Here is an 8,956-nt window from a genome sequence, read left to right as displayed (position 1 = left end):
TCACCTGTGTTTTTTATTTTGTGTGGTGGGGCGGAGTTTACATCTACGCCCCATAAGGAGGCACCCCACAATGTCCCACAGCACATTCCTGTCATGTATTAGGAACATCTCCGGATGATGATATCATTGATTCTGGTACTATTATCGGGAGATATTTCCAATACACGATGGGAATGTGCTGTGGGACGTTGTGGAGTGCCCCCCTTGTGGGGTGCAGATCTGAACTCAGTTGGGTGGGGGCACAATGGTGTATGTCATGTTAACCACAAACAGTGGCCGGGTTGGGTTGAGGATCAAGTTAGGGTTAGAAGCCGGATGTATCAATGAATCACCAATACACAAAATACTTATGTTTCGGGGTTTGACCTGTTTCATGGGGGTAGACAGGCTTTATACCGACCCATGAACAGATTTGGAAAAAATCCAAAGTCTGATATGCCCAACCTTTCCTTGGACAATCCAACCTTGAACATATGTAGGATGACAATCCAGATCTCCTACTCCAATCCACATCTACCCACAGGACAACACTAAGTCTGTACGTTAGGTATATCTTTCCATGAATGGTAACATATAAATATATGAGATGTTCTCAATGTGCTGCTGTAGTGGCATTTTGGTAGGTGTGCGCAGGATTCTTGTGGGTAGGAGATCCAAACTTGTAGGATGATATACATGCATGTCTTCTCTTTTGTAAAACATTACCTGGTGTCTACATATCATTTGCATATCTAATGTGCTCGTATTTGCATTGGCATGGTAGTATGTATTTTGGTAGGTTAGGTTCAGTTCTACATGACCAAAACTGGTTTCAAGACCAAACTGGATTAGGGTTTAGAACTTCATGTTAAAGATCCGATTGGATTAGGGTCAGGGGTTGTGTTGAGGTTTTAACGTATTGGATTTGGATTTACTTACTTTAGCTCAGGCCTTGTCTACTTTAGCGCATGTTATGTACATTTGCAAGTATATATGGCATTTGAATTTAATTTTTATGATTTATAGAAAATCCAATGCAAATATCTACTTAATATAATACTAGTGTAAGTATAAAATTAAAGCTTAGTTTGGAAATTAAGAGTGCAAATGAGCAACTTTATTGCCTATACGAGGCCGAAAAGAGACAACATAAGACTGAAGTCCTTCACAAGATCCCTGCAATCCGAAATAATGGAGAACAACCACCATGGGCTCTCTCATCAAGAATTGTTCCATGGTCTAACTATAAAGTTAATGTGTGATATTGAGAAAAGAGAAAAGAAAAATCGGTGGACTTTAGATATTGAGAATTTGATTTTGGGTAATAGTGTAACTTTGATGATTATTCAAATAAACCATTATGTAAACAAGCTCTTTTTCTCTTAATAAGCTACTTTAAAACAGCTTTAGTTGGTGAGTGGTTTATATGTAGATTCGATTGAAAGGTTTTTTTATCCAACATAAACAGTAAACATGTCTTGAGAAATAAAGCGTAATTAAGCACATCAGCTCTGAAGAACAAAGCGTCTTCATTTACTGACAGTTTTTCCCAAAGTATTCAAATGTTCTAAGTTCAGCTTTTGGAGAAATGAATCGATAAAGAAGATCTCAATTGAGTATGAGTTGAAGACTATTACTTACATATATATTGAAGTATTTGAGCTGATTCTCCCGAGACTATTGCTATCCTAATATGGTCTGATAGATTATAGGAACCTATTCATAACATAGAGTGAATTTATAGATCTCCAACACAACATGTGCAATCGACAATAAAAACACAAGAAAATCCCTAATCTTTAAACAAAAATAAATAATAGAATCATCAACCAAAACAACACTAAGAAAAAAAGAATGCATGCAATCGACAAACACAAAAGCTCAAATCAACAACAAACCTATTACAACTGCAAAATAGCCCTAAATCACTCATTCTATTTATCTATCTATCTATCTATCTATCTATCTATATATATATATAGATATAGATATAGGAAGAGAGAGAGAGAGAGAGAGCTTTAGCCAAATACTACTATAAATATCCCTAATTGAGAGAATGGACGGCTTGTAGCATGATAATTTTTTGTGCATGATTGAAGGAAGAATAAGAATGGACGGCTTGTAGCATGATAATTTTTTGTGCTGCAAGCTAACTGGATTTTTTTTTGTCATGGGCTCATATTTTGTTCTAAAAAATGAGGTCCATTGCAAGAATTATGCCCAAATACTCTTGTGTTAGACATTGTTGCTCATTTTTATGCGAAAATGAGTAAGAATTGATGAGGCCCATGGCAGAAAGCCAAACATGGCCTACATTTCTATTGAACTTGAATCAAATTCGGATATGATGTTTTCTTCTCTAGTCAAATTTAAAGAGATAAAGTCAGCCCCCCACAAGATTGACCCCAACGTCCCACAGCACATCCCTGCCATGTATTGGGAACATCTCCTGATGATAATACTAGAAATGATGATGTCATCATCGGGAGATGTTCCCAATACATGGCAGGAATGTGCTGTGGGATGTTGTGGCGGGCTGATTTGAACTCAAATTTAAATATACCTCGCTGATGAGTGATGACCCAGTAGCTGAGATGGTTACTTGTTATCCCTCTAAAAATGGAGGTAGGTGAATGGGTTTGTAGGCGTGCGGCGAACCACGGGTTTACCGCGGTTATGCAGTGCATTCTGTGGGTTCATCGCAGAACTTGTGATGCGTTGTGGGTTTATCAAAGTGAGAAAGTTGATTGTCAGTTGCACACATGCAACTCCGTTGTGTTAATTTAGTGTTTGATGTTCTCTAAGGGTCTAAGCGAACACTATATATCTATACATTGCATATATGTATTAAGTGTATATACATATATATATATATATATATATATATATATATATGTGTGTGTGTGTGTGTGTGTGTGTGTACAAATATATATGTTAGCAATAAATAATGTATAAATATGTTACATGTATTATTTTATATTTAATTTATGTTTTTAAGTTCAGCTTTTTATTTTTTTATTTATAAAAATATTAAAAATTACAATTTGAGGCCAAAAAATGATTTTTTTTCACAAAAATAGTGGCACAAGGCACCTATGGGGCACATAGATTTCGAAAAGTTGCCAAAAAAAAAAAAATCACCCTAACTGGACATTGAAGTTTAAAGTTATGACCTCCAAAAATTTGCATGCATTGAGGACCCGATCACCTGATTGAATGGATTAACAGTTAAACTGGCTCAAAGTCATTGGTTTTTTACCATCTAACGGGTCTTAACTGAACCAGACTTAAAATCCTGACTGAATAACGATTCAAATGGTTCAACCGGCTAGGTTAACGGTGGGTTGAAAACATTGATTTTACTTGCAATATTCGGCTAAAACATCACATGTGCCGTAACATAATTGACTTCATATCCTCAGCCTCAACCACGGCACTTGGGCATAGTCTTTTTCAAACCTTTGATAAGACTGCTCTAGGCACTGCCCAGCTAATACCTCCATGTAAAAACACAGCAATATTGGAACAACCAAATGACAAATTAAAGATATAACCCTAATTTTGCCTTGAAGGAGTGTAATGTGAACGAATGATTTTAAAAACCAGAAAGGATCGAACGGTCAGACCGGTTGGTTTGGGAACCGGTTATAGTGTGGGTCCGGTTTTAAATCCAAAACCATCCAATCTGGGTCTGGACCAGACAGTCGGACCGTTTGGCTCAAGAACCGATGGCTAAAACAGTTCCTTTTCTATCCATTTTTGTAAACCATGTTTCCCAGCTTCGGATGGTCCTATATTCCTTCACGGAAGGAGCCAAGGTAAACTCAATTCTAGATGGATGGAGATGCAGAGAAACAGTAGTGCTGGAGGGGCTGCCCCTTGGAATCTAGATTTGTAATTTCAGAATCCTAAGAAGAGGACAATGTTATTCCGGACAGACAGTTGATTTTAGTCAATATCATTGTGTATTCATCGCTGCTAACATATCGGCAGTCTACAATCAGTTGTATGGTTTCACACATCATGTTATTTGGAAGGACTATTTGTGATGATGGTGGAGCCCACCACACTCGGTTTGGCCTTTGTAGATACTATGCTCAGAGCTCAAGTGCTCAACTATCTAGTTGTGAATGATCTCTACTTTGGTATTAGGGTTGAATTGCTGCCTAGAGAGAGGAAGAGAGAATTGTGTCCAATTCCTTTTTCATTAATTTATTCTCCTTGCCAACCCCCCCAACCTCCAAAAACCGGTGTCATTAATCTGTTCCAACAGGGATAGGCCCCACGCGGAGAAGGGTTGCTTGTAGGGGGTTTGTTTAGCTCAAGGCCTCAGGCTTTGCTGTCCAACATCATCCACTAGAGATTTGATCCACATGAGCCCCACCGCACCACTATGTCTAGCCAATGGAGGAGGTGGCTCGCACTAGGTCAAAGTGGACAATATGATTTTGGCTGGTAGGCTTTTATCTCGAGTTGTAAACATCAGATGCTTACACACCATGTAACACTCATCTCATCTAGGCCAAATATGCAGAAGTTGGATCGATCTGATGATATAAATTAACTCAATGAAATGATATATAAAGGTATTTAAGTGTTCAGACTTGATAATCGATAATTCTAGAAACTAGAATTGCTCTTTTGGTAAAACGACTGTTACTTCGTTCTTTGTTCTCATTGCTAAGTGCAGTCTCTGAAGATTATCTGTGGCCCTGGGTCCTGGTTAGGGGGAGAAAAGAAGAGAAGAGAGGGAAAAAAGGCGACCCACCAGTTCCAAAGCCTCAAGGATGTGGTAGGTAGAAGTGTAGAGCATCGTCTGGTGTGTCCAAAAGTCATGGGTCCTTACCGGAAGAGAATTTCTTAGACGGGATTAACTGGGTCCCATGACTGCAGCACGCCCGTGATCCTTTGTCTGTCACGCTTCGATCCGTCTGTGTGGGAAAATTGTAGAAAAGCAAAGCGACACTTCTACTCGAATCACTCCTGTGGACGATTTTGACAATTACTTAATCCCGACCAGCAAAATTATCAATGGTTTTTGTTTTTTCTTCATCACAATCTCCATGGAAGAAAAACTATAAAGATGATAGCTTACTCACATACGAGTCTCTCTCTGCAACCAAGCTCTGCAATTTCTTCTTGGCTCCTCTTTCTGTATCGCTGTCTGTGTATCCGATGAAATAAAGAGCTTAATTCTTTTCCACGAGAAAGAATAACTAAATGGAAAAGAAAAAACCTCCATTTTTCTATATTCCTCTTCTTCTTCCCTTTCTTCTCCAATTCTTATCTCTTCCTCTTCTCTCACTGGCCTTCACTCCTCTGGATAATTATCTTATCGACTGCGGATCCAACGCAAACAGCACAGTCGATAGTCGCCAATTCGTCGGAGATTCAACGAGCACCGGCTCGGTCTTCCTCTCCGCGCCTCGATCCATCTCCCTCAGAGACCAAAGCCCACCTCAGGGTCCATCGCCTCTGTACCGAACAGCGAGAGTTTTCACTGTGGTCTCCAGTTATCAATTTCAAATCAAGAAAAAGAGCACTCATCTGGTACGTCTCCATTTCTTTCCTTTCACTTCACAGAATTATGATCTCAGTACCGCTGTCTTCCACGTTTCGATTCATGGGTCTTTACTTCTGAGTAATTTTAGTGCCCGGAGAAGCGGGGGTAACAATAACAACAGTGCCGTGTTGAAAGAATACATATTAATGGTAGATAGTGGGAAGCTTGAAGTTTCCTTCACCCCTGTTGGCACATCAGGTTTCGGATTTGTTAATGCCATTGAAGTCTTCACGGCTCCCTCTGATCTGATTACTGATGTGGGAATTCAGTTGATTAGTCCGGCGGGAGCTGGGGAATACGAAAACGTGACGTCTCAGATTCTAGAGACCGTTCACAGGATCAACGTTGGGGGAGAAAAAGTTACACCTTTTAATGACACTCTGTGGAGAACTTGGATTCCTGATGAGGATTATCTGGCTTTGAAGTCTGCGGCAAAGCCCGCTTCTCGAACTCGGCCACCGAATTACCAGAAGGGGGGATCAACCAAAGAGATCGCTCCAGATAGTGTCTACCTAACTGCCCAGCAGATGAATAAGCCCAATCTGTCTATGACTCTGAATTTCAACATAACTTGGTCCTTTCCGGTGAGTCCAGGTGGTGTCAGGCACCTGGTTCGGTTGCATTTCTGCGATATCGTCAGTACAGCCCTTAACCTGCTGATTTTCGATGTATATATCTATGGCTACTATGCATACAAAGATCTTGACCTGTCTACCATTACCAGCCATACGTTGGCATCTCCTTACTACATTGACCGTGTCATTGATTCGGATGATTCAGGGTTTCTGCGCATTAGCGTTGGACCTTCTGAAATTACTGCCCCACCAAATATCAATGCTTTACTGAACGGGGTAGAGATCATGAGGATGGTTAGTGCCAAGGGTTCGATTTTGCCAAGCGGGTCGAAGAAAAAACATGTGGCGCTTCTGTTAGGTTCAGTGCTTGGAGGCTCTGCTCTTATGTGCGTGTTGGTAATTGCAGTTGTGCTGGAAATGAAACGAAGGAAGAAGAAGAAGAAAACCGGATCAAGACCTGGGGAAACTGTGGCATGGCCATCCTGGCAGGCAACTGGAGTGAGATCCGGCAGCGTGCTATATGAAAGGACTGGCAGCACAAGCATGCATCTTGGCATGAAGATTCCTTTTGCTGAGATTCAGTTTGCAACGAAAAACTTCGACGACAATTTGATTATCGGTTCAGGTGGATTTGGTAGGGTGTACAAAGGAGTGCTCAGAGACAACACCAAAGTTGCAGTGAAGCGAGGTATACCAGGATCTAGGCAGGGCCTCCCAGAATTTCATACAGAGATCACAGTCTTGTCAAAGATTCGTCACCGACATCTGGTTTCCCTGGTTGGATATTGCGAAGAACAGTCGGAAATGATACTGGTTTACGAGTACATGGAGAAGGGGCCTTTGAGGAATCATTTGTATGGTCCAAACTTTCAACCATTGTCATGGAAACAAAGGCTCGAAATATGCATCGGTTCAGCCAGGGGTCTCCATTATCTTCACACAGGTTCAGCCCAGGGAATCATCCATCGTGATATTAAATCAACCAACATTTTGCTGGATGAGAACTATTTGACCAAAGTTGCTGATTTCGGCCTTTCCAGGTCCGGCCCCTGTCTAGAGGAGACCCATGTTAGCACTGGAGTGAAAGGAAGCTTTGGATATCTGGACCCTGAGTATTTTAAACGGCAGCAGCTCACAGATAAATCTGATGTCTACTCATTTGGAGTGGTTCTTCTTGAGGTACTCTGTGCGAGACCAGCCATCGATATCTCGCTCTCAACGGATCAGGTCAACTTGGCCGACTGGGCAATTAAATGGCAAAAGAAAGGGTTGATTGAGCAGATCATTGATCGCCATCTCGTGGGTCAGATAAACCCCAGGTCTCTGAAGAAATTCGCAGAGACGGCAGAGAAATGCTTGGCTGAATATGGTGTTGATAGACCCACAATGGGTGATGTGCTATGGAATTTGGAATATGTACTTCAGCTCCATCAGAGCGGTGTAAACAGAGAACCACACGAGGACAGCGCTCCTGCAGCATCGGAGCTCCCATTACCTAGAGTCATTCCACGCGCTCCTTCTACTAACATAAGAACCGAAGGAGACAGTGATGGGAATTCAGAGGTATCAACGACCCAAGTCTTTTCACAATTGATGACAACTGAAGGCAGATAGTTGTGGCGAATGTGCCATTACACAATCAATTACCAAGAATGATATTTGACAGATGATCGATCAGATCAGTAAGTCGATCGATAGGGTCATATAAAGGAATCAATCACTTCTTCAGGTCCTCCCAACCAAATGGAAATTAACCTTCAACAACTACAGACATATAATGTAATGTATCATTTTATAGTTCTGCCACTCATATCTATCGTTGTTTCTTCTTTAACTTCAACCCCTGCATTTGCCAATGTTATATTATTGTGCAAAAGAGAGCCCATGCTTATTTATATATCTTGCCACTGTTATCCTTTGCTGCTTCTTTACGCACCAACCCAACTGGAGAATGTTAGGCATATTGCCTCCCTTCACCTTCACCCTCACAGCCTAATAACAAAACATTGCAGCCCACATTTTACATACATGTTGCCTATGCAATTCGACATGAAGAGATCCTGGGACAAGTATTCAATGATAAACAGGAAGCTCAGTGGGTAACAAAATTTAAAATAATTCATCGATATTCTACAGTCTACTGTCAAATGCATTAACTCTTGGAGCTTTAATACAGAACTCATACCAACTTCACATTTGATGTATCATTGAAAGTTCAAGCGCTCTTTCTACAAAATGCTCCAACTTTACGAATTATAACCTCCAGAAGGTATCTGAGTACGTTCAACTCCATTGCTTCAGCTTACATAAATATCTTGATCAATGGGCCATTTACCAACTTTCCCCTCTCAAAATCCAAAAATGAAAGGGGAAGTGAGCTTGTAACATAGATATCTTGGTCAATGCAAGCTCATTAACAGCCACGCAGGGTACCAGAACAGCGGTTCTCCTCAGCCATGACTCCACAAAACATACTCCACTAAGAAGTTGCCATCTAGTGATCTAGACCACCAATCTAATTGTTCGTCTTAATAACCTCTACCCAGTTGGGATCGCATTCGCCTTGATGGGCTGCTCAAATTCGAGGTACCTATGCTTATGGTCAAAATAAAAAGAGCAGCCGGTCTTCCGTTAATTTCACACAGATTGAAACCTTTGTATGCCAAATTGTCATTTTGACGTCAATGGGGTAGAATTGAACGTAAGAGGACCTAACTGGCAGAAGTTTTATCTGGACAAGAAGATTTTGTTCCGCATTCCTCTTAAGTGAAAATATGAAGTGAACATATCAGTAATTATTCCCTTTTTTCTAATCTTTGAGTTGGGCCTCCCTGACACA

At 40.8% G+C, this 8,956-nt stretch overlaps 1 pseudogene across 2 annotated transcripts; it reads left to right on the top strand.

Annotated features, from left to right (window-relative positions):
• The first annotated feature begins 4,135 nt into the window (after positions 1-4,135).
• LOC148848739 (putative receptor-like protein kinase At5g24010 pseudogene) lies at positions 4,136-8,014 on the top strand (annotated as a pseudogene). Of its 2 annotated transcripts, XR_016101227.1 has the most exons (2): positions 4,741-5,529; positions 5,631-8,014. The product of XR_016101227.1 is annotated as a putative receptor-like protein kinase At5g24010 pseudogene, transcript variant X2 (transcript). The 2 variants fall into 2 exon arrangements; XR_016101226.1 differs by having other exon boundaries at positions 4,136-8,014.
• The last annotated feature ends 942 nt before the right edge of the window (positions 8,015-8,956 follow it).

This window comes from Nelumbo lutea, chromosome 6 (assembly GCF_056320005.1).
Source record: "Nelumbo lutea isolate HS-2025 chromosome 6, American lotus-T2T, whole genome shotgun sequence".
NCBI classification, from domain to species: domain Eukaryota; kingdom Viridiplantae; phylum Streptophyta; class Magnoliopsida; order Proteales; family Nelumbonaceae; genus Nelumbo; species Nelumbo lutea.
Note: the sequence above shows the minus strand (reverse complement) of the source record. Positions and strands in the feature narration are given on the sequence as shown.